This window comes from Pelophylax lessonae (genome assembly GCF_965119305.1).
Source record: "Pelophylax lessonae genome assembly, chromosome: 2".
NCBI lineage: Eukaryota > Metazoa > Chordata > Amphibia > Anura > Ranidae > Pelophylax > Pelophylax lessonae.
Window position 1 is genome coordinate 17,271,382 of NC_138769.1, and position 27,050 is coordinate 17,298,431.

Below are 27,050 nucleotides of genomic sequence, written 5' to 3' on the forward strand. Positions count from 1 at the left end.
TCCTTTTCTATTATCTCTAGAACAAATCCCATGGGCCCCAAAAAATAATAATAAAATAAAAAACAGACGTGTATGTATTGTGTACAGTTATATATTGAATATTATCATTTATAGGTAATAACACCAGGGGTTGTCCATCAATCGAAAATACGATTATCTTCTGGGGGGGAATCAGAGGAAATGTATTATTTTTTTTTAAATAATTGTATGAATGTTCACTTTTTGCCTTGATCCTCTTTATAAACTCATTTAGAAGTCATTTTAGAAGTATTTCTGGAGTAAATGAGATACATAATAATATTTTTAGCTCAGGTTGTTATTTTGTTTCTTTTTATTCAGTTACAATGTTTCCAGTGACTTTCATATGTTTGTAGTAGGGGGCTCCCTCTAGTGGCCAGTGCCAGCATTTACTTTATTTTTAGACAAATTGCACTGTCAATCAGTTTTACTATTTGTTGGTATATATTCATTTTACGAATAAGGACAGCACAAAAAAAAAAAAAAAAATATTGGAAGGAAAGTATCTTTTTTTTTTACTGTTTTATATATTTTTTTTTTTTGCCTGGGTTTACACTTGTATGCAGGCTGCACACCTTCACCACAGTCTGGAGCAGCCTTTCTCAACCTTTTCAACACAGAGGAACCCTTGAAATAAATTTCTGGTCTCGGGGAACCCCTGCTAAAAATTAAAAATTTGACAACTCATGACACATTAGTGTGACAGTCAGTGGGAAGAAGGCCCCTTACTCTTGTCATCATTGGGAAGAATTACCCCCCCCCCCCCTTACAGATAGCTAAAAGGAACAATGGGGTCATTGGAAACTTATCTGAGAGGCAGAAATTGCCCATTGCTCAAGGAACCCCTAGCAACCTCAGGAGGAACCCTGGGGTTCAACAAAGCCCTGGTTGGGAAACCCTGGTCTGGAGATTGAAAATACCACTGCACCTGACATCTGTAGAGTGGGTTCAATCTACAGGGGTGACAGCTGCTATAACTTCCTCCAGTCCACCCCTGGCCTTGGAGTGTGAGCTACTGAACTGTCATCCACTGACCTGACATGCTGTTACAAATGACCAACAAAAAGTGAAGTGCTATCTTTTTAATAAAAAGAAAGCAAAACATGTTCCATGAACTTTATATGTGCGGCTTCAATCCTGTCATACTAAACAACAAACATTATATCTGAATCAGACACATTTATATTGTGAAATATTCTGACAGTTAAGGGTAGGCAAATCACAAAAGTTAATTCCCACATCCAACAAAGTCCACCATAAGCAGCTTGTAGGCAGGTGGGGTGTAAAGCTGCCCCGGCCATGAAGGCTTGTGCTAATTATGTTTCTGGGTTTTTCTTGGCAGGTTTTTCTGGGTCTGACCTATTACTTCTGTGTATTATACAAGGGACAGAGGTCCGTCCCCAGGGGGCTCGGGGACACACACATAGAATGTATAGGAATTTCTCATTGCCAAAGTCTGGATCACCAGTGCCATGCCAAGTTTGGAGTTCCCACTACTAAGGGAGATTTCTGGGACTTGCAGTCCTCCCTGAAGATACAATCCACGGACTCTGCAAGAATAGACTATTTCCTATGCAGGTATGCTCAGCGCTGGCCCAAGACTGTGCTGCCTGGGTCCATGAATAAAATGCCCCCCCCCCCCCTCCAAAAACTTTGGATATATTATATATACTGTTATCTTCTTCCATAACTCACCACCGCACCATTCCACCAAACACCCACTGTCTGTCCTCAGTCCTCCTGTCACTCCTGTGTCTGCCGCGCCTACCATCCTAGAAGACCCAGTCTGCCCTGCGTGAGATGGAGTGCACTGATGTCTGACGTCATTGTGCACACCACAATCATGTGAGGGAGGTTCCCCTGAGGAGACGCTCCACCTCCTCATACTCATCAGTTTGCACTACGGGCAGCAGTATAAGATGGGGAAATGCCACCCGTAATGTGCTGCAAACTGATGACACACAAAACTGCTGGAGAAAAAATCTTGGGAGTCAATTTACCTCCCCTCTCCAAGTGCTGCGTGGGTCCAATGGACCCAGCGGGACCCATGGTAGAGCCGGCCCTGGGTATGCTGGGGCAGCCAGAAGCATGTGTTAGGGACTAGGGAGGTTAGAAAAAGACCGCACTTTATGTTGAACTGCTGCGTCAACTTATTCTTCAGTAAAGCTTTTGAAACTTTACCTTTGCCTGGTTTGAAGTTACTAAAGGGGTGTAATGCAAGTAACTGGCACACATAGTCTACAGCTCAGGTTAGTTAAAGTTCATTGGGGTATGAAGACATCAATGTGAGATTTAACACAGTGCAAAGTACAAGCAAGTGGTTATCAAGGGTAACAAAGGTTTCTCTAGCAGCCTGTTGTAAGTATGGACATGTGGTAGGTGGGTTCACTTCTAGCAGGAGGAGTTGTTGTTCGCATTCTCTCTGTAAGTGGTCCGTCTCCCATAGCAACAAGAACAGATCAGTGCTACAGAGGTCCCCATCCTGTACTCAGGAACAGAAGAGGAAGAATTAAGTGAAGTGCACGCATGGAGTCCATGCTAAGTGCATGGCGGGGCTTCATACCGTTACTGGGGGTGAGGTAGCATTGATATGCTGGACAGGTGGAAAGGGCATGTCCCTCCTAAATGCATCAGTAACCGTGGTGATGTACAGTAACGTGAAGAGAGTTTATTAGAGACCATTCATCTGTTACAGTAAAGATACCCCATGTGTAGGAAAGGGACCTGTATTAAGTGCCTAGCATAGCCCAGAAGAACCCACCCCGGGTAGGTCTCTCATGTGATGTGAACCTTGCTTGGCGCCCAACATGGAGGGGAACATAGAGGATGTGACTTTACACCACACTACCCCCTACCCTAAAACAAGTTCCACCCAGTGCAATCCTCCAAAAATAATCTTCCTAAAGTTATTGCATACCAACAGATTTCCCCTCCTTCCTCCATGTTCCAGCCCAAAAACTCTCACCTTAAGGAAGTAGTTAGGGATGGACCGAACACCTTCTTGTTTGGTTCACAGCAGAACTACCGAACAGGGGAAATGTTGTCCATTGGAGCCCAACAGGAACAATCAAAATTTCCAATTTTGAAGGCTTATATACAAGTAACTGGCCATAACAGGGGTATTGGGGTCTGGGTACTGCCCTGGGGGACATGTATCAATACTTTTTTTTTTTAAACAATCTTTTTATTAAGGAGCAGTGATTTAATTATGCTTAAAGTGCAGCAATAAAAATACAAAAATGCATTTAAATATAGTGCCTCGGGGGGGTCCCCTTAATGTGCCTGTAAAGTGGCGCACCTGTAGCATGCATAAACCATGCTGCAGCAAAAATTACAATTGTACAGAAAAAAATAAAAAGTAAAATCCCATCTAAAATGACTTGCGGTTACAATTGCCGACACCCGGCTATTGAACTATAAAGATAAAAATGGCATGGGGTCTCCCTCAGTCCATACCAGGCCCTTTGGGGAACCCCATGCCAAAATGTTTTTAAAAAATGGCGTGGGGTCCCCCCCAAAATACATACCAGACCCTTATCTGAGCATGCAGCCTGGCAGGTCAGGAAAGGGGACGAGCAAGCGCCCCTCCCTCCTGAACCATTCCAGGCCACATGCCCTCAACATGGGGGGGGTGGGTGCTTTGGGGCAGGGGGTACATTGTACCCCTGCCCATTCACCAGTGTCAAAAATTAATAACCACAAGAAACAGTTTTTGACAAGTCCTTTATTTAAAAATAAAAAAATAATGTCCCTCGATGTAAATCCATCCCTAATCACGATCCCTGCTGGACCCGAAAAGTAGAAAAACATAAAAAATGTTCCGCCTCTTGGGAGGCGTCCCACCATCTGCCTGCTCTGCTTTTTGACAGTTCTTATATAAGAAAAGGGGCAGGGCCATGCAGCTATGTCACTCGGTGGCATCGCCCATTCTGATGTCACTTTTTTTGGTAAATGGGTAGGGGTACGATGAACCCAATACCCATTCACATGGGGGAGTGGGGATCTGGGGGCCCCAGTTAAAGGGGGCTTCCAGATTCCGATAACCCCCCTGCCTACAGACCCCGAAAACCACAGCCCAGGGTTGCTGGTAAGAGGTATGAATTTGGCGGGGCACAAAGTTTTTTTTTTCACCGGCCTTTTTTTATTTTTTTATTTAGCTGTCAGCGAGGAAACACATTGACAGCTGATGACTCATCGGTTGTTAAGGACGCCGCGGCTGCCTTCCTGACCCCACTGCTGAACAACCAGCTTTGCCATGATTGGGCACAGCTTTACCCAATCAGGGTGCAGAATGCACTGTGCAGCACATCCCTAAAAGAATTACAGCCAAAGGTTGTTTGGCTGTACTTCCCCTGTGGATCACAGGAGTTCAGATTGTTCTGCACTCCTGTGACCCATTTTCAGCAGACAGCGGTTTGAAGCCCGCTGTCGGCTGACAACACAGAGCTGGTCCAGGCTTGGGAAGGATCGTGACCATATGGTCGGGATCCACTCACATATCTGGACAGGCTCAGCCTCTCAGCGAGCCTCTGAAAGCCCGAGCCAGCTGCTCCCGACCCTTCCACAGCCCTGCGCTCCACTGAGCGAGGGGGGCAGAGAAGACAGCGGTGACTTACAGTCACCAGCTCTGCTCAGGGATCTATGGGAACCAAGCGATCAGCAGTGCTCGATCGCTTGGTTCTCAGTGTTAGAGCTGGCGGGGGACTGATGCTGCCTCCACCTAGGTAAGTATGATTTGACAAAAATGACCGTACATCTCTTTTAAGATAAGACCTCTTAAGCTATAGACGGTCTAATAGTGCTTAGTAGAAAGAGAGGGAGAGCTCCATTCACAGTGGTATCCATTGATGACGAATTTGTTGGTAACACAAAGGGTTAATCACAAATCTTTCATCCAAAGAAATGGTGCGTGTAATAGAACAAACCAGGAGACAAGGCTACCCTTCCCTGCAGAAACCATCAGTCAGAAGGTGCTGGACAAGTGTGATAGCATCAGAAAAACTCCACTGCCTGACGCATTTCGTCCCTGCGGATGATGGGCGTCAAACTTGGTGATCTTATTCAACTGGTCATCGCAAAATCAGCAACTTCAATCCGGTTTGGTATTGCCTCTTGTCTGGCTTCTGGAATCCAATAGGGTTTCAATTTGACCCTTTTCCCCGGTGGGGTAGCGATGTCATGTTCAATCTCAGATGCCTGACCAGGCAATTCTGGAAAAAAAAAAAACTTCTTTATTGTCGAGGACAAATTTTTTATTTTATTGCTGTTGAGCTTTGGAGAAAGTTTCTCGGATCAGATTGTTATACTGGACTTCATTTTATAGGGAATAAAAAGTAATCAGAACCCGGACCTGGACGTTTTGTATTGGTTTACATATTAGTATAAGAAAGCTTATTGGCTCCTGAGACCTGAGTCCTGAGACCTGTTTCCCAATTGGCCGAAAGGAGAAGCCATACCATTGGCCAAGGAGGAGGGAGGAGACGCAGGAGACTGAGGAGAAGCCGCCGCCGCCGTTGCTGCTGCCTGACTGCCCTCCACATGTTCAGGGTGAGGGAGCCGGGGATCGGGGGTGTATGGTGTGGTCCATCTGCTGCTCCCCCCACCCATGGAGCACCAGCCACCACTGAAGTGAACTTTAAGGACTTGAATACTCTGGCACTAATATGAGCACCACAAGAGTAAAATAATTAGCATTATATGGTTTATTATATCATTCAACAAACATAGAAGTAATACCAATAAACCTAATACATTGGAAGATACTGGGAAAATCTTAGATATAATTGACACAAGATTTACCTTTTCTAGTATAACCAGTTTATATACTTGGAATATAAGGACCTCTAGCTCCTTCTTGTGGCAATAGAGGAGATGAGCCTTACTTCATGTAATTAGAAACGGTAATGTCATTGATTTCTTTTGTTTTCAGCCTTAAAGTGACTGTAAAGTTGTTGTTTTTTTCATTAAAATAAAAAAGATGTTATACTTACCTACTCTATGCACCTACCCTATGGTGTTACACAGAGTGGTCCTTACCTCCTCTTCTGGAGTCCCCACCGGCACTCTTCGCACCTCCTTCTTTCAAGTGCCCCCATAGCAAGCAGTGTGCTGAGGGGGCACCTGTGTAGGCATGCTCCTGAGCCAGGCTGTGTGCATCCATAGACAAACAGCATGGCTCAGCCATTTATCTAGGTGAACCGGGAGCGGGTACCTGTCAAAACCAGTACCTTCTTCCCCTCACAAAAACACTAAGTGCCAAATGTTAAAGAGAAGGGGGGGGGACAAACAAATAGAACTTCCCCTTTTGGGTGAGGTTCTGCTTTAAGGTGTATGGGATCAGAACACACATATGAGGGGGGCTTTCTATGGCTGTCATTTTTATGGTTTAAAGCAGAGTTGCACTGAAAAGTATAAAAAAAACAATAAAAATTACATAAATCTTCCCCGTAGTTAGTAGACGCAATAACTTTTGCGCAAAGTAATCAAAATCCGCTTATTGCTATTTTTTTTTTTTTTTACCAAAAATATGTAGCAGAAAACAAATTGGCCTATAATGTTAAAAAATTTTGATTTTTAAATTTTTTTAGGAATGTTATATAGCAGAATGTGAAAAATATTGTTTTTTTTTTCCCAAAAAAATTGTCGCTCTTTTTTTCTTTATAGCGCAAAAATAAAAAAATAAATCGCACAGGTGATCAAATACCACCAAAAGAAAGCTCTGTTTGTGGGCAAAAAAAGGACATAAATTTCATTTGGGTACATTGTCGCACGACCGCGCAATTGTCCATTAAAGTAACGCAGTGCCGAATCGCAAAACAGGGCCTGGTCATTAAACAGCAAATCCTCCGGGGCTGAAGTGGTTAAGCAGCGGCCACAGAGCAGCAGCAATGCGGAAACAGATATCTGGGAGATTCTCTGTGCCAGGATTTCTAATCTTTGAATTGTTTTTTAAAAAAAGTACAGCATGCTGCACTTTTCCACACTGAAATACATGTGAAGGGATATAGAGGCACCGGAATAGCACATAAATAAAATTAATAAATAATGCCGGGGGAAAAAAAAACAGCAATTGCATTAGAAATGCGGAGATTGCAGGGACTGTAAATGATCCCTAAAGCCGACCAATCACAGACTGAAATCTGCCCGCTTCAGCAGGAACTGGTCACGTGATGTGATGATAGAAATGGTGATCGGTGATTGTTACACATTGTATCCTTTTATATCATTTCCTACAACTGTGACTCCATACACCACAGACACGCCCCTCCACTACTCAGAGACCCGCCCCTTCATGCTAATAGCGCTCCTCCCCGTCAGCGCCTGACTGGCTGGAAGAGATGAATAATAAGTAGCCATGTGCGCAGAGCCCCGCCCAGCTACAGAACGGAAGCTGCTGATTGGAGAGAGGGTGGATACCTGCAGTCAGTGTGGGCGGAGTCTCCGATCGTCTGTACGGAGTGTGAGAAAGGAGCAGGGCAGCCATCAGAAATTTTGGGGCCCCTTACAACGCTCTAGGCCTGGGCCCCCCCGGGGCCTGACCACCAGCATTCCCCATGGCCCTCCCACTGGCCATCCCACCAAATCCGCATCCCTTTCCACAATGTATCCCCAGACCCACCCAGAATTATCTGTATCCCTTTCTATAATGTATCCCCATCCCCGCCCAACATTATCCATCCCTTTCCACAATGTATCCCCCATCCCAGCCCAACATTATCCATCCCTTTCCACAATGTATCCCCCATCCCCGCCCAGAATAATCCATCCCTTTCCACAATGTATCCCCCATCCCAGCCCAACATTATCCATCCCTTTCCACAATGTATCCCCCATCCCCGCCCAGAATAATCCATCCCTTTCCACAATGTATCCCCCATCCCAGCCCAACATTATCCATCCCTTTCCACAATGTATCCCCCATCCCCGCCCAACATTATCCATCCCTTTCCACAATGTATCCCCCATCCCCGTCCAACATTATCCATCCCTTTCCACAATGTATCCCCCATCCCCGTCCAACATTATCCATCCCTTTGCACCATGTATCCCCCATCCCCGTCCAACATTATCCATCCCTTTGCACCATGTATCCCCCATCCCCGTCCAACATTATCCATCCCTTTGCACCATGTATCCCCCATCCCCGCCCAGAATAATCCATCCCTTTCTGTAATGTATCCCCGTCCCCTCAAAGAATTATCCAACCCTTTCCACCCCCAAAATTATCCATCCCTTTCCACGAGGTATCCTCCATCCCCATACAGAATAATCCATCCCTTTCCACAATGTATCCCCTTCCCTGTCCAGAATAATCCATCCCTTTCCATAATGTATCCTCATCCCCACACAGAATTTTCCGTATTCCTTTCCACAATGTATCCCCCCCCCCCCATCCCCACCCAGAATCCTGGAGATGATGCTGGGTAGGGATAGGGATACACTGTCGAAAGAGATGGATAATTCTGGACAGGGATGGGGATACATTGTGGAGAGGGATGGATTAATCTGGCCTGGGTGGGGATGAGGATGATGGAGTTGCATTGTGAAAAGGGATGAGGATGATTCTGGGTGGGGATGAGGATGATGGAGTTGCATAGATGGATGAGGATGATTCTGGGTGGGGATGAGGATGATGGAGTTGCATAGATGGATGAGGATGATTCTGGGTGGGGATGAGGATGAGGGAGTTGCATAGATGGATGAGGATGATTCTGGGTGGGGATGAGGATGATGGAGTTGCATAGATGGATGAGGATGATTCTGGGTGGGGATGAGGATGATGGAGTTGCATAGATGGATGAGGATGATTCTGGGTGGGGATGAGGATGATGATGATTCTGGGTGGGGATGAGGATGATGATGATTCTGGGTGGGGATGAAAGTTACATAGTGAAGGTGAAGGGACTCTCCACAATGTAACTCTCATCCTCACCCAGAATCATCCTCATCCATTTTCACAATGCATCTCCATCATGCCAGCTTGTCTGGTGTCCGTGTCCCATCTAAGGAGTCCAATCAACAGCACAGGCAGCCAGTACAGCAGTAGCACATCGCTGCACACACATAACTTGGTCAGTGACTTACCTTCCATGCTGCTTCCTGCAAGGGCCGGGGTCACTTCCCCTATTGACCAGCTGAACACACCCCCATGCCCGAGTGCTACTCAAATCAGATGATACCTAATTATCCTTCCAGCAGCAGGCTCCGCCTCAGCAGGGAAAGAAACGAAGCGGAGCGAGCTGGCCAGGCTTACCTTCGGGGTGGGGGGTGGTGTTGTCAGCGATCAGGACTGGTGAAAGGAATCACCAGGAAGTGCTCTCATCTCTTTTGCTGGCCGCCGCACGGGGGGGGGGGGAGAGATTGCTGGTGACATGTATCACCAGCAATCAGCTATCTCCCACAAACCCTGCACTGGGGGGGGGGGGGGCGTGTGAGTAGGTGAGTAGGGGACCAGGGCTGGCAGTGAAATGAATCCCGGCGGGTCAATGCTGCTACATCAAATGATGTAGGGGGTGCGGGCCGGGCCCCTTTGGTAGCTCGGGCCCCTTACAACTGTACTGCCTGTACCCCCCTGATGGCGGCCCTGGAAAGGAGACACCGATCACCGGACACCGGAGGAGAGGAATTTACTGATACTGGGGGAGGGGATAGAGAAACAAACATCCCCAATAAAGAAAATTTTATTGGAGATCAATTCCTAATATAAAATATTTATAATGAATCATTTTCTATCATTTAAAATAAATCTATGACGATGAGGTGACGTCACACCGATCACCGGGCTAAAGTGCGGCAAATCAGTGCCGGTGTTAATTGCGCCCCACCCAAAAAAAATATATAATTGAGCACCAATCTGCTTGTTTACCCCCTTAGCATAAATGACCCCTCACCCCAATACAAATTTACCTTCCACTGAAATCCCCTTCCCAAACAATATCCCCCCCCCCAACTCCCCCAGTTCAAATCCTCTCATTCCCCATATGCCCCTAGCGCAAATCCACCCCTCCCCTGAAAATAATTCCCCCCTCCTAGTACAAATCCCTCAAATTTCCCCTCTGAGCCCCCCCCCCATTCACAAATTCTCCCCAATCATCCCTGCTAGAACCCACCACCCCCCCCCCCACACAAAAAAATTCCCTCCTAGCTCAAATCCCCTTAACCCGACCATATTACCTCTTCTATCACAAACACCCCAAAATCCCCCCTACTTGCACAAATCTTCTTCCCCCATCCCCCTTCCCAGCATAAATCCCCTCAAATCACAATTTTTAGCACACCTCCCCAAATTTCCCCTCCTAGAACAATTCATATCCCCTGTCACCCCCCCCCCCCCCTCCAAAAATTTCCCCTCCCAACACAAATCCCGTCCGCCCAACCTTCTTGTGGTGTCCCCCCCACCTCATGTGATACCACAGTGCCCAGGGCAGCTGTCCCTCCTGCCCACCCCTTGTCCCAGCCCCTGCAGCGAATGTCTGAGTCCATGTTATACAGAGGAGATCCGGGTCCATAGATGTCATTTATAGAGAACAGGGGTGCCCCCCCTCCCCCATCTATAGATTGTTCCTGTCACCCCACCTTGTGTCCTGGGCTTACCTGTCCCCCCTGGGTGCCCGGGACCATCATGGCGGTGTCAGGATGGAGAGTGATGGGAGATCAGTGAATATTAGTATGGATGTGGAAGGGCTCAGCTCTGATCTCTCTGGGGGCGGGGCTCACAGCTGTCCAGCTCTGACCTCTCTGGGGGCGGGGCTCAGAGATGTCCAGCTCTGATCTCTCTGGGGGCGGGGCTCACAGCTGTCCAGCTCTGATCTCTCTGGGGGCGGGGCTCACAGCTGTCCAGCTCTGATCTCTCTGGGGGCGGGGCTCACAGCTGTCCAGCTCTGATCTCTCTGGGGGCGGGGCTCACAGCTGTCCAGCTCTGATCTCTCTGGATGGGGTAGAAGCTGACTGAGCACAGTCTGTGCATGATTAGCTTCATCACAGTGCAGAGGTGACATGGGGGGAGGGGGGAACCTGTCACCTCTATCCTATCACACAGGACCATGTAATAGCTGCTAGAGGGTTATAGAAGGGAAAAAAGTCTTACAAAATAAAAACAAAACTGAACATTTTTAGACCCCTCGCACCCAGGAACCAATCACAGTGGAAGGGTTAAACTATATGACAATATAAACCCCCTCTTTCCTAGCAGGGGAAGGGTTAAAGGTATAACACCCCCACCTACCTGACAGTGAAAGGGTTAATCACATGACAATGTTCCCCCCTCCTCCCTGGCGGTGATTGGAGGGAACACACAGGGGGCGGGGTCTCTCTCCTCATATGGAAGTCACATGTTATACAATGTATCTCTTCATGAAGCCTTTTCTCTCTGGCCCCGCCCATCCCGTATAATATCCGTTTTTTTCCCGCCAGTTCTGTTTCCCGCGCAGTATGGAGATGTCCGGGCTGTGTGGAATAATAATAATGATCTCCGGGGTCCTCCGTCCTGTCCGGTGTCCGGGGGGGAGGAGCCTCCACACCGGGGAAGGTTGTCTGATATCCCGGAGTACAGGAGAGAGGAGGAGACTCCCAGCATGGCCACCTACTGACTGACAGGTACCTACCTCTGCTGGGGGAGGGGTGTTCTGGTGTCAGACTTGTATGGGGGGGTGTTCTGGTGTCAGACTTGTATGGGGGGGTGTTCTGGTGTCAGACTTCTATAGGGGGGGTGTTCTGGTGTCAGACTTGTATGGGGGGGGGTGTTCTGGTGTCAGACTTGTATTGGGGGGGGGGTGTTCTGGTGTCAGACTTGTATTGGGGGGGGGTGTTCTGGTGTCAGACTTGTATTGGGGGGGGGGTGTTCTGGTGTCAGACTTGTATTGGGGGGGGGGGGGTGTTCTGGTGTCAGACTTGTATTGGGGGGGGGGTGTTCTGGTGTCAGACTTGTATTGGGGGGGGGTGTTCTGGTGTCAGACTTGTATTGGGGGGGGTGTTCTGGTGTCAGACTTGTATTGGGGGGGGTGTTCTGGTGTCAGACTTGTATTGGGGGGGGTGTTCTGGTGTCAGACTTGTATTGGGGGGGGGTGTTCTGGTGTCAGACTTGTATTGGGGGGGGGGTGTTCTGGTGTCAGACTTGTATTGGGGGGGGGGTGTTCTGGTGTCAGACTTGTATTGGGGGGGGGTGTTCTGGTGTCAGACTTGTATTGGGGGGGTGTTCTGGTGTCAGACTTGTATTGGGGGGGTGTTCTGGTGTCAGACTTGTATTGGGGGGGGTGTTCTGGTGTCAGACTTGTATTGGGGGGGGGGGTGTTCTGGTGTCAGACTTGTATTGGGGGGGGGGGTGTTCTGGTGTCAGACTTGTATTGGGGGGGGGGGGTGTTCTGGTGTCAGACTTGTATTGGGGGGGGGTGTTCTGGTGTCAGACTTGTATTGGGGGGGGGTGTTCTGGTGTCAGACTTGTATTGGGGGGGGGGGGTGTTCTGGTGTCAGACTTGCATTGGGGGGGGGGGGTGTTCTGGTGTCAGACTTGTATTGGGGGGGGGGGTGTTCTGGTGTCAGACTTCTATAGGGGGGGTGTTCTGGTGTCAGACTTGTATTGGGGGGGGGGGTGTTCTGGTGTCAGACTTGTATGGGGGGGTGTTCTGGTGTCAGACTTCTATAGGGGGGGTGTTCTGGTGTCAGACTTGTATGGGGGGGGGTGTTCTGGTGTCAGACTTGTATTGGGGGGGGGGTGTTCTGGTGTCAGACTTGTATTGGGGGGGGGGTGTTCTGGTGTCAGACTTGTATTGGGGGGGGGTGTTCTGGTGTCAGACTTGTATTGGGGGGGGGGGTGTTCTGGTGTCAGACTTGTATTGGGGGGGGGGGTGTTCTGGTGTCAGACTTGTATTGGGGGGGGGGTGTTCTGGTGTCAGACTTGTATTGGGGGGGGTGTTCTGGTGTCAGACTTGTATTGGGGGGGGGGGTGTTCTGGTGTCAGACTTGTATTGGGGGGGGGGGTGTTCTGGTGTCAGACTTGTATTGGGGGGGGTGTTCTGGTGTCAGACTTGTATTGGGGGGGTGTTCTGGTGTCAGACTTGTATTGGGGGGGGGGTGTTCTGGTGTCAGACTTGTATTGGGGGGGGGGTGTTCTGGTGTCAGACTTGTATTGGGGGGGGGGGTGTTCTGGTGTCAGACTTGTATTGGGGGGGGTGTTCTGGTGTCAGACTTGTATTGGGGGGGGGGGGTGTTCTGGTGTCAGACTTGTATTGGGGGGGGGTGTTCTGGTGTCAGACTTGTATTGGGGGGGGGGTGTTCTGGTGTCAGACTTGTATTGGGGGGGGGGGGTGTTCTGGTGTCAGACTTGTATTGGGGGGGGGGGGGGTGTTCTGGTGTCAGACTTGCATTGGGGGGGGTGTTCTGGTGTCAGACTTGTATTGGGGGGGGGGGTGTTCTGGTGTCAGACTTGCATTGGGGGGGGGGTGTTCTGGTGTCAGACTTGTATTGGGGGGGGGGGTGTTCTGGTGTCAGACTTGTATTGGGGGGGGGGTGTTCTGGTGTCAGACTTGTATTGGGGGGGGGGGTGTTCTGGTGTCAGACTTGTATTGGGGGGGGGGTGTTCTGGTGTCAGACTTGTATTGGGGGGGGGGTGTTCTGGTGTCAGACTTGTATTGGGGGGGGGTTGTTCTGGTGTCAGACTTGTATTGGGGGGGGGGGTGTTCTGGTGTCAGACTTGTATGGGGGTGGTGTTCTGGTGTCAGACTTGTATTGGGGGCAGTGGTGGCCGGCCGATAGGGGGCGCAGGGGCACCACCCCCCCCCAAAAGAAAAGAAAAAAAAAAGATAATTTGAAATTGATTTGGGGGCATGCTGTGGTGCTCTGCATTGATTGGGGGCATGCTGTGGTGCTCTGCATTGATTGGGGGCATGCTGTGGTGCTCTGCATTGATTGGGGGCACGCTGTGGTGCTCTGCATTGATTGGAGGCACGCTGTGGTGCTCTGCATTGATTGGGGCATGCTGTGGTGCTCTGCATTGATTGGGGGGCACGCTGTGGTGCTCTGCATTGATTGAGGGGCACGCTGTGGTGCTCTGCATTGATTGGGGGGCACGCTGTGGTGCTCTGCATTGATTGGGGGGCACGCTGTGGTGCTCTGCATTGATTGGGGGGCACGCTGTGGTGCTCTGCATTGATTCGGGGGCACACTGTGGTCGCTCTGCATTGATTGGGGGCACGCTGTGGTCGCTCTGCATTGATTGGGGGGCACGCTGTGGTGCTCTGCATTGATTGGGGGGCACGCTGTGGTCGCTCTGCATTGATTGGGGGCACGCTGTGGTCGCTCTGCATTGATTGGGGGCACGCTGTGGTCGCTCTGCATTGATTGGAGGCACGCTGTGGTCGCTCATTTTTCTGTTTGCGCCCCCCCCAAAAAAATTTTGAACACCAGCCGCCACTGATTGGGGGGGGGGGTGTTCTGGTGTCAGACTGGTATTGGGGGGATGTTCTGGTGTCAGACTGGTATTGGGGGGGGAGTTCTGGTGTCAGACTGGTATTGGGGGGGGAGTTCTGGTGTCAGACTGGTATTGGGGGGGGGGGGAGTTCTGGTGTCAGACTGGTATTGGGTTGGGGGAGATTTCTGGTGTCAGACTGGTATTGGGGGGGGGGGATTTCTGGGGTCAGACTGGAGGTAGCTGTACGGTCAGACTGTAAAGGACAGGCTGTGTGAAGTCGGTAATAACTGTCACACAAGCAGTTTAGTGTGTATAAAGTTTATGTGAATCGGTTGAACATTGTGCAACTTTCACATAAATAGAAAAATCTCTTCCAGAATTGAATAAAATCAATGCAACGTTCTAATAACAATGGGGATCGTTCTGCAGTGTCAGGAAGTCACGGCTGTAGTCCTGTGGAAGTAGAAGGCCAGTATGACCTCCTGCCGGGTATGAGTGGAGAATTGTCTCTGAGGAATAATTGGGGAGATTTGTAGGGAGGGGATGGAAATATTAGGAAGATGGAGGACGGTTGTAGCGTTCAGCAATGGAAGCCAAGCAAGCCGAGTGGAGAAGCTGGCGCTCTGAAAATGAAAGTCCATAGGAGTTGAGGAAATCCTTCATATACAGTAGGGATGCGCATCTTCACTTACCTCACGATTCGATGCAATTATGATTATTAGGGTCGCGATTCGATACAATTCGATTCCCCGATGCATCACGATTACTGCCCAATGCCCATGCCCAGCCCACTGCCCAATGGTTTTCAAAACTTTATAAAAAAAACAAACAAACAATCAAGCAGTCCCAAATTAAAGAATCCTTTTTATTTTCATTTGCTTCAAAGGACACTTCCCTGGACCCTGTCATGGCCTGCAAGCCCTGCATACTTTAGTGCACTTGCACTGCAAACATATAGGAAGGTCTGAAAAAGAAAATAGCATACTAGAGACAGACAACAACACTAGTATTTTACTAGAAGTAACAGTAAAATTAGTAAAAAAACTGTAGTAGTGCAGTTTACTGCTTCATAAAAGAAAATATTAATATAAGGTCTACCACCTTTAAAGTACAACTAAAGGCAAAATGTTTTTGATTTTGGATAAAGTTTTGCCTATAGTTGTACTTTAAAGCCAAGATAGAAGAAGCCAGCCAGCCAGCCAGCCAGCCAAGCTAATATTCTTGTGAAAAATGGTCATCATAAATTCCCACAAAACATTATATATAAATCCTTTTATGTGAATATATGCATTGCAATAAATTCCAGGTGTGCCATAACCTGTCCTCTACAAAACAGAGCACTTCTGACTAGTAGCAAATATCAAAGGTGAACCTGGCAATAGTGCACTGCTGCATAACTTCCATGTTCACCGTGATGTTTGTTTCCCCCTGCAACTGCCAGTCAACTCAAGTGAGTTGATGGCTGCTAGAGGGGAGTTATATAAATAGAAGCTTAAGCTTAAATATCAATTCACTTATGTGCATGGACCATTTTTGAAAACAAGCCATTCTCCATCTCTGCAGTGCCAGAAAAGCTGTAAAAAATATAAAATGTTCCAGGTTCACTGTGATTGTGTTTGCCCCTGCCATTGCCAGTCAACTAAACACAGTGTGTGTGTGTGTGTCGTGACTCGTGACAACTCAAAAGCTTATATGCAGCTCTAGCATCAACTCAACACACGCACTGTGTGTGTGTGTGTGTGTGTGTTGAGTTAATGCTAGAGCTGCGTTATAAGATCTTGAGTTGTCACGTTACAGAAAGAAAACTTTACCTGCACTGCACTGAGCAGCACTCTTACCACGTCGATTACATCTGTAACTGAAGCCAAGCTAGCCAACAAGCCACCATTAGAGGAAGGAAAATCCTTGAGAGAATAAATTGTCAACTGAAGCTTAACCTTGAGGAAATCCTATGGGGTCACATTCACAAACTCACAAATATAGTATATTACACAAGAATCCACAATTGGTGTATTTATTTGTGATCCAATAAGATAAGATTTACTCGAGGTTAAGCTTCAAATGTACAAGTTATTTCTCTCAATGATTTTACTTCCGATTAATGCTGGCACCGTGGCTGGCTTGATGTCAGTTGTCTAGAAGAAAATACACTTTAATAATATTTATTTGGTTGAGGGTTAAATGAACCCCTGCCTAGTACTTGCCTAGACACTTTTAGTGTGAAGCAACAGATTATGGATTGGCAATGGACACATTGGATAGGACAATCTTCAAAAACAAACCATCAGTGCTATAAAGCTATAAAACAACACTGGTGTGACAGGCCGACTGAATTAGTAATTATTACTAATTCATTAAAAACATGAATTAGTAATTATTGCATTGCTTAGCATTTGGTAACATGTAGGTTTTTCTGTAAGAACACTAGCTGATCCACATGCTCAGGTTTCAGACTGCTTCTTTTCGCTGTTATAACATCTCTTGCAGTAGAGAAAACCCGCTCTGCAGATACACTTGTACCTGGGATTGACAGCTGAGCGAGGAGGGGGAAATATGACCTCATGCTCACGCCACCATTTCAAAGGGTCCTGAGTGAGAGGCAGAGGTGGGGCTTTACAATATTTTTCTATTTCGTCTTCTGCCTTGGCATAGGGGGTCTTAGGTTCTATTGCACCATCAGTGAAAGACTGCCCCAGCAAAGTCATGAGCAGCGATGGTGTGGCCTTTTTATTGGGAGGAGAATGGCTGTCCTCAATGGGTGTTTCTTCTTCCACAGTTGCTTTTTCCCTAGGCACTTCACACACATTTGTCCTTCTAATTAGATGTAATCTGTGTTTGAACAAAAGATAATAGTATAAGGGCTCTTTCACACGGGCGTTCCGTATGTCCGTTTTTCATCCCATCCGTTTGCGGATGAAAAACTGACATAGGGCTCTTTCACACGGGCGTTCCGTATGTCCGTTTTTCATCCCATCCGTTTGCGGATGAAAAACGGACATAATGTATCTCTATGTAAATACGGATGATCATCCTCTGACATCCATTTTTTGTCAGTTCAGTTCAGTTCAGTTTTTTTGAACGGAGGAGAACCCTATTTTTTCTTCCTTTCAAAAAACGGTACGGACGCAAAAACGGATGTCAGTGGTGTCATCCGCTGACATCCGTATTTACATAGACATGCATTATGTCAGTTTTTCATCCGCAAACGGATGGGATGAAAAACGGACATACGGACCGGATGACACCAGTGTCATCCGTGGCCGTTACAAAAAAAAAAAAAAAAAGGGAACTGATCGGGCAAAAAAAAAGGAACGCCCGTGTGAAAGAAGCCTAAGAAGAGCTGAACTGACTAAGAGTGTGATTCATTGATGAGGTGTGGGAAACCGTACGGTAAAATCCATACAGTTCCACTTCCCACACCGCATCAGTGAATCAGGGCTTGTTATTACACAACACAATGTAGCTGAGCTTCTAGCTGTCTGGGAGGAAACATGATGAAATTCTAATTACCTCCAAAGATGCAGCCTCCTCAGTCACTCCTCTGTATATCTCGATCTCTCCTCCTCTGTGAGAATAAAAGGCAGTCCTTTAAAGCGAGGATCCAGTGCAGAGGCTGTATGAAGGATCTTCTCTGCCTCACTGCTGTACCTCTTCAGGAAATCTGTTTTGATGGCATTCTTGATCTCATGGGTCATGGGTGTGTCTCCCATGGTGTCTGTCATGCTCTGGAGCAGTTGTGCATTTAGAGGGGCAATGAGAGACACTGTTGGGTTGCGCTCTTCTGACATCAGCAAGGTTGCATCCTTCATTGGCTTTAATGCACTCACAGCGTCCTCTGCATTTGACACGTCTGTTTCATTGAGAGTGCAGAGATCAGACTCTCCTTTTCTGACTTCTGGAGACAGCAAGGTGGCACAAACTGCAGGTTGTTCTAAGAACCTCTCGACCATGTCATATGCTCTGTTCCATCTTGTTGGCACATCAGTTATTAGCTTATGATTCTTCAGGCCCAGACATTTATGTTTCTCTTTTAGACAGTGGCTTGCTCTAGTGCTGCGATGAAAGAATGTGGATATTCATCGCACTCCGGCGAGAAGCCTGGAGAGCGTGGCCCCTTTCAGTGCCTGCTGACATGCAAGATTGAGTGTATGGGCAAAACATTTAACACGAGGAAATTTACCAACTTGAGCTGCAACTATCATGTTTGCCGCGTTGTTGGTCACAAGCACTACATATTTATCAGACAGCTGCCATTCTTCCACGACCTGAGACAGTAGCTCTGCCAGATGAGCACCTGTGTGAGACTCATAAATGGCTCTTGTTTGCAACACATGTGACAAGACCTGCCAGTCCTTAGTAACCTAATGTGCTATTATTGTAACATAGGACTCCGTTGTGACTGAAATCCATGAATCGCACGTTATTGCGACTCGACTGGCTTGGTTCATTGACGCAAGTACCTGAGCTTTGGTGTCGTGGTAGAGTGCAGGTATAACGTTTTCTGTAAAGTGACTGCGTGACGGGATCTTATAACGTGGCTCTAGCATCTTCAAAAGGTTCCCTTTTTCAGAGTTGGGCGGATAAGTTGACAGTATGGCATCAATTCTTGGCTGATCTGGGTCTAGCAGTCTTTCCTTGGCAGTGGTGGCACTGCTGGTGGCGACAGGAGTTACTAATTTAGAGTGAAAACGTCTAACATGGTTTCTCAAGTTCGTAGTATTCCCTATATATTTAATTTTTGTGTGACAGGCTTTACACACAGCGTGTGTCTTGTCCAACTCACGCTTCCCTGTGTGTTCGTAAAATCCGAAATGTGCCCAGATGTTTGCTCTTAAAACGCTAGGAGCATTTTTTATCTCTCGATCTTTTTCTCCTTCTGCCATTACCATACGACCACGTTTGTGACGGAGACGGATGACGTAAGTTGCCAAACTCTGTCAGTGTTTACAAAAAAAAAAAAAAAAAATAGCACTTGTAAACTAAGCCGCAACATCTTTAATAAAATATGACTGTGTGTCTGTCTGTCAGTCCCTCTTATGCATGCACTGAGCCAGAGCCACTGAGACCCCCCTTTACCCCACAGCTGCCTGCCTGACAGTGACACTGACAGAGATCCCCCCACAGATGAGCTGACAGCCTGACACACTGACAGAGACCTTCCCAGTCCCACACCTTCCCCAATCCCCCACAGCACTGACAGAGTCCCCCCCTTGCCCAGACCCCCACAGCTGACAGTGACACTGACAGAGACCCCCATCCCCTTTCCCCAATGCCCCCACAGCTGAGCTCAGCTGACACACTGAGTCTGACAGAGACCTTCCTTCCCACACCCATACCTTCCCCAGACCCCCACAGCTGACACTGACAGTCAGAGGCCCCCCTGGCTGCCAGCCTGCCACCGCAGAACATTACCCCCGGGCCCTGACCGACCGTCCCCTGTCCTAGGCTCCCCCCATCACAGACATCCCCCCCCCAGAGATACAGAGAGACCCCCATGATTAATACAATTATTCATTCGGACTTAACATACCGGCTGCTGTGTGACTGTGTGGGTTGTTGTGCACTGCATTGCAGAGGAGGACAGGTGTTGTGCTGCTCTCTGGGCTCAGTGGCAGGTGGCGTCACTGGCAGTAGCGTGGCGGCTGGGCCTGGGACGACCACGGTGAGGCAGGTGGTGCTGGCTGGCTGCGATGGGGACGCTTGGGCTCCAGGTCCTAGATGGCTGCAACACTCGGGGCTCCCGTGTGGACTGGCTTGGCTGGCTGGCTTCTTGGCTGCAAGGCCGCAGGTAAACCGCATACACTTTTTAAAGATTAGTCCATCCGGCATACGATCTTGAAGGCCATGTGCGTGGCCACGCCTGGCATGACCACGTGACCTCCGAGATCGTCATCATATACCGGACGGAGCGGTATCACCCAGGTGTCACTTATGGCAAGTGGATGAGAGACGGATCGGTATAGGGTGAGTGGGAGATGGGAGTGGGTGAGAGACAGAGCAGTATTGAGTGGATGCCGAAGGGAGGGGTATCACGGCAGGTGGGTGAGAGATACCGATCTGTCAGCAGATCTGCTAATGTGGAATTTCTTATATCTTTAATTAGTACATATGTGAGTGGCATTGCAATAACATTTGTAAACGGAATTATGCTATGTGACATCATTTTACCCTTACATGAGCAATATTTGGAATAATCGGCAATATCGGGCAGTTCTGGGGCCGATACAGATATATCGGCAAAAGTCAATATCGGCCTTGCCGATAATCGGTTGATCCCTAATTAAACCTCCAATAATACATATATCTGCTCAGAGTGGATTAAATATCCAAATATATAGCTGGATATTTGTATTTACCACTGCATATAGATATTCAAGAATATTAACTTGTTGCCATCCGCGCTATAGCCGAAGTACGGCTGCAGCGCGGACTCACATTTTAGGGAGGCCGTCTTTAAACAGTCTCCCAGAAACAGGCTCCCCGTGTGCTCCCGCGAGCGCGCATCGGGGAAATTCTGTGTCGGCCGTGTCCCTTGGACACTGATCACCAGTGCTCTGATTACACAAGGTAAAAAAAAAAAACACTAAGTGCCCACTGTGGCAAACACAGCCCCTGTATATTGTCCTTCATGTATGCATTATGTTTATTGCATGTGTATACGTTAAAGAACCAAGTGCTTGTAATGTAATGCTACAGCCCTTCTCCCCCCATTTCCCCCCCCCTCCTGTTTCTGTGTCTAATTGTGTGGACAATGGTCTGAGCTGGAGACCTCTCTCCGCAGGGGGTGTGTATTAAGAGACTGTTTCAATGTACAATTGTTCAGTTCCCATTGGCTTGTTCCTTGTCCCCTTCCCCCGCTGTGGCAAGGCTAAAGGGAGTTTCCCTAACTGTGTTTAAAACGGTGTCTTGGAATATAATAAACAGTTTAAGCTCTGCATGTTTAACCCTCAACACCTGTGTGGATTGTCTCGTGATTGAGGGGTTAAGGGCTGGGTATGGCTTCTCCGCAGGCTGTGGGTGCAGTTGGAGGACAGGAGACACAGGTCCGGCGGATGTGCCCAGCTGGGGTACAAAGATCCGTTACACCCACCATCAGTGCCCACAGTGCCCGCCATCAGTGCCCATAATCAGTGCCCATAGTGCTGCCAGTCAGTGCCCATCAGTGCCTGCTCATCTAGGCACTGATGAGCACTGACTGGCAGCACTATGGGCACTGAGTGTGGGCACTGATGGTGCTGCCCATCAGTGTCCATCAGTGCCACCCGTCAGTGTCCATCAGTGCCGCCTACCAGTGCCCATCTGTGCCGCCCGTCAGTGTCACCTCTCAGTGCCCAGCAGTGTCACCTCTCAGTGCTCATCAGTGCCGCCTATCAGTGTGGCATATTAGTACCTCCTCATCAGTGCCACCTCAAAAGTGCCCATAAGTGCCACCTCATCAGTGCCCATCAGTGCAGCCTATCAGTGCCGCCTCATCAGCGCACATCAGTGAAGGAGAAAAAAACATTTTATTTTAAAAATTTACTTTCAGAAAATAAGAAACTTTTTTTTTTTTTTTTTTCAAAATTTTCTGTCTTTTTTTTTTTTTTGTAAAAAATAAAAAACCCAGAGATGATTAAATACCACCAAAAGAAAGCTCTATTTGTGTGAAAAAAATGATAATTTCATATGGGTACAGTGTAGCATGACCGCGCAATTGTCATTCAAAGCGTGAGAGCACTGAAAGCTGAAAATTGGCCTGGATGGGAAGGGGGTGAAAGTGCCTGGTAGGCAAGTGGTTAACTAAATTATACACCAACCTTTTTTTTGTTGAGGTTTTTCTCCGATTAGTCGATTAATCGGCCAATTAATCGATTACGAAAATAATCGTTAGTTGCAGCCCTATATGTATGTGTGTGTGGAGAGATACAATGTATGTGTGCTGTGTGAGGAGAGATACAATGTATGTGTGCTGTGTGTGAGGAGGGATACAATGTATGTGTGCTGTGTGTGACGAGAGATACAATGTATGTGTGCTGTGTGTGAGGAGAGATACAATGTATGTGTGCTGTGTGTGAGGAGGGATACAATGTATGTGTGTTGTGTGAGGAGAGATACAATGTATGTGTGCTGTGTGTGAGGAGAGATACAATGTATGTGTGCTGTGTGTGAGGAGGGATACAATGTATGTGTGCTGTGTGTGAGGAGGGATACAATGTATGTGTGCTGTGTGTGAGGAGAGATACAATGTATGTGTGCATGTGTGTGAGGAGGGATACAATGTATGTGTGTTGTGTGTGAGGAGGGATACAATGTATGTGTGCTGTGTGTGAGGAGGGATACAATGTATGTGTGTTGTGTGTGAGGAGGGATACAATGTATGTGTGCTGTGTGTGAGGAGAGATACAATGCATGTGTGTATGTGTGTGAGGAGGGATACAATGTATGTGTGCTGTGTGTGAGGAGAGATACAATGTATGTGTGCTGTGTGAGGAGAGATACAATGTATGTGTGCTGTGTGTGAGGAGAGATACAATGTATGTGTGCTTTGTGTGAGGAGGGATACAATGTATGTGTGCTGTGTGTGAGGAGAGATACAATGTATGTGTGTTGTGTGTGAGGAGGGATACAATGTATGTGTGCATGTGTGTGAGGAGAGATACAATGTATGTGTGCATGTGTGTGAGGAGGGATACAATGTATGTGTGCTGTGTGTGAGGAGAGATACAATGTATGTGTGCTGTGTGAGGAGGGATACAATGTATGTGTGCTGTGTGTGAGGAGAGATACAATGTATGTGTGTTGTGTGTGAGGAGGGATACAATGTATGTGTGCTGTGTGTGAGGAGGGATACAATGTATGTGTGCTGTGTGTGAGGAGGGATACAATGTATGTGTGCTGTGTGTGAGGAGAGATACAATGTATGTGTGCTGTGTGTGAGGAGAGATACAATGTATGTGTGCTGTGTGTGAGGAGAGATACAATGTATGTGTGCTGTGTGTGAGGAGGGATACAATGTATGTGTGCTGTGTGTGAGGAGAGATACAATGTATGTGTGCTGTGTGTGAGGAGGGATACAATGTATGTGTGCTGTGTGTGAGGAGAGATACAATGTATGTGTGCTGTGTGTGAGGAGAGATACAATGTATGTGTGCTGTGTGTGAGGAGGGATACAATGTATGTGTGCTGTGTGTGAGGAGAGATACAATGTATGTGTGCTGTGTGTGAGGAGAGATACAATGTATGTGTGCTGTGTGTGAGGAGAGATACAATGTATGTGTGTTGTGTGTGAGGAGGGATACAATGTATGTGTGCTGTGTGTGAGGAGGGATACAATGTATGTGTGCTGTGTGTGTATATATAATGTATATTAGCTCTTGTACAAGCTGTATCCTGTGTGTGTTGCAGGGTATGCTGTGACCTGTAGTCCCACACTAGGGACACTTGCCCAGTGTCAGATATTAGAGACAGCTGAGGAACTATCAGTCCCAGCACAGCCAGTATGACACTGCAGAGATGTACAGCCATTGAGGAGTGGGCCAACATTCCACAATCACCGACCTGATCCCCTCTATGGGAAGGAGATGCGTTGCACTGTGTGAGGCAAATGGTGGTCACACCAGATACTGACCGGTTTTCGGACCCCCCAATACAGTAAAACTGCACATTTTAGGCTCCTTTCACACAGGCGGACCGGTTAGATCTGCCTGTCCATTTTTCAGGCGGATCTGAACAGTCCTCCCATGCATCTCTATGGGGCAGCGGATGTCAGCGGAGACATATCCACTGACATCCGATCCGTCAAATCTGGACTGATGGAAACCCTATTTTCCATCTGTCCAGTGGATCGGATCAGATGAGAATGGACACACGGTCCGTTCCCATCCGATTCCCCCATAGAGAGGCATGGGGCTCTGACGCCTCCCTCTCAGCACACAGAGCTGTCATCCTCCTGCTCAGCGGGGGATCGGCGGCACTCCTATGCAATAATCATGCTGTTCAATCAGCATCTTGATATGCCACACCTGTGAGGTGGATGAATTATCTCGGCAAAGAAGTGATCACTAAAGGCCCGTACACACGTACCGATCGTCGGCATACAAACGTCGGTGGACGAAGGATCTGCCGATTGTACGCGTGTTAGTATGGTGCCTCCGACAGATGTCTGCGCACAATCCGCGGACAAAAGTCTTTCGTGCAAACATGAAAATATTTGTATGCCGACACCAGAACGGACGATTGTTCGCCTGTCAGTACACAATTCGGCCGACAGACCGCAGATTTGCAAGACTGGGCATGCTCAGAAAATAGAAAACACAGGGAAAGTTAACCATTACATGACATCACTTCTGCAGTCGGCGGACAAAATTCTTGTGCTGTCCTTGTGCTGTCTTTGCACTTTTCAGCAGACACCGACATCCCGGGGAGAAAAGAGGAACATTTGTAAGCTGACCATCGGTACGTGTGTACGGGGCTTAACACAGATTTACACAGATTTGTGAACAATATTGGAGAGAAATCGGCCTTTTGTATACATAGAAAAAGTCTTTGATCTTTGAGTTCAGCTCATGGAAAATGGGGGCAAAAACAAAAGTTTTTTTTTTTTTTTTTTTTATAATTTTGTGTAGAAAAGCAACTAAAGGCAAAACCTTTTCTTTTTGTGTTGGATAGTGTGAAAAGGGGTTAGAACCCCTGTTAGTTTTTATTGCTGTCTGTCCCCGTTAGGGAGATTCACCCTCTGTTTGTCCTACCATTATCACTGAACGTATTAAAAAAAAAAAGGGGGAAAATCCCAAAATGTGGGTTGTCCCCAGTAAAGTAATAGAGGGTAAATATTACAATGGGGACACTAGTTCTGGTCATCGGGGGTCCGCAAGAGATTCTCCTCCTCCTAATTTTCAGAGATTTCCTTTGGCTATGGGACAGGAAGTGAAGGGAAATCTCCACAATAGGACACAGATGGTAAAATAAAATCAGACAGGGGTTATAGCCCTCCCTCACTCTTTTCAAAATGGATTATTTTGTCTTTTAGTCCTACTTCAGTGATTGATTAGTGTAGTCGTCACCCCCCCCCCCTCTGTGTTGGTAGGTAATCAGTGTAGATCGCCCCCCCCCCTGTGTTGGTAGGTAATCAGTGTAGATCGCCCCCCCCCCCGTGTTGGTAGGTAATCAGTTTAGGTCCCCCCCATGTTGTTAATCTGTGTAGTTCCCCAACCTCCCCAACCCCCTGGTATGAGTGATCAGTGTAGTTCCCTCCCCATCCCCCCCTATATCGGGGATCAGTGTAGCCCCCCCCCCCAAAAAAAAAAGTAGGCACTGACCCACCCCATATATAAGTGGTCAGTGGTGTTTTCCCCCTTCTTTTGGTAGTCCATGTCATCCCCACCCTTGGTGGTTGGTATAGTACCCTCCTATATTTGGGGGGGGGGGTCAGTGTAGTCCTCTCTATATTGGGGGGTCTGCGTAGTCCTCCCTATATTTGTGGTCAGTGTAGTCCTCCCTATATTGGGGGGGGGGGGTCTGTGTAGTCCTTCCTATATTGGGGGGGGGTCTGTGTAGTCCTTCCTATATTGGGGGGTCAGTGTAGTCCTCCCTATATATATTGGTGGGAGGGTCAGTGTAGCCCTCCCTATATTGGGGGGGGGGGTCTGTGTAGTCCTTCCTATATTGGGAGAGTGGGTCTGTGTAGTCCTCCCTATATTGGATGAGGGGGTCTGTGTAGTTCTCCCTATATTGGGTGAGGGGGTCTGTGTAGTCCTCCCTATGTTGGGGGGGGTGGTCCGTGTAGTCCTCCCTATGTTGGGGGGGGATCTGTGTAGTCCTCCCTATTTTAGGGGGGAGGGGGGTCTGTGTAGTGTTCCCTATATTGGGGGGGGGGGTCTGTGTAGTGTTCCCTATATTGGGGGGGGGGAGGGGGTCTGTGTAGTGTTCCCTATATTGGGGGGGGGTCTGTGTAGTGTTCTCTATATTTTGGGGGGGGGGAAGGGGGTCTGTGTAGTGTTCCCTATATTGGGGGGGGGGTCTGTGTAGTGTTCCCTATAATTTTTTTTGGGGGGGAGGGGGTCTGTGTAGTGTTCCCTATATTGGGGGGGGGGGGTTCTGTGTAGTGTTCCCTATATTGGGGGGGGGTTCTGTGTAGTGTTCCCTATATTGGGGGGGGGGGGGGTTCTGTGTAGTACCCCACTTTTTGGATTCATTGTAGCGCTCCCTTACATTGATGGTCACTGGGTTACTTTTCTTGGCGTGCTCCTAGTCTGATATTCGCTGGTTTAGGTCCTGGCTTTAATGAATGATGTCCTGCAGGAACTATGCCGGGATTGGGAACTGCCGAAACATGATCAGTCTGATAGGAAATCGCAGCGTTTTACACTTTCCTTCTCCTCTGCTTCAGAAGAACTTTGTAAATAATAAAAAAAAAAGTAAAATCATAGGGTTGGGGCATGATCTAGGTTAGTGTATGGGGTGTATAATGTAAAATAAAAAATTGAAGAAACTTTAATAAACTTTTGGTCCTTTGAAACTGCATAATTTACTTTCCTTTAGTGCAACGCTAAAAGATTTGAATGTTCTCCTACTTTTTTTTTTTTTTTCAAATTGTGTTTGAAAAAGTGCTGCGTGAATGCCGTGTGACATAAAAAAATGCAACACCCAC

The 27,050-nt window shown here is 47.8% G+C and overlaps 1 protein-coding gene across 1 annotated transcript in view; it reads right to left on the minus strand.

Annotated features, from left to right (window-relative positions):
• Positions 1-27,050, minus strand: part of LOC309547921 (uncharacterized protein) — a gene marked incomplete at its 3' end in the record, with an annotated part of 293,350 nt that overhangs the window by 38,051 nt on the left and 228,249 nt on the right. The window lies entirely within an intron of this gene.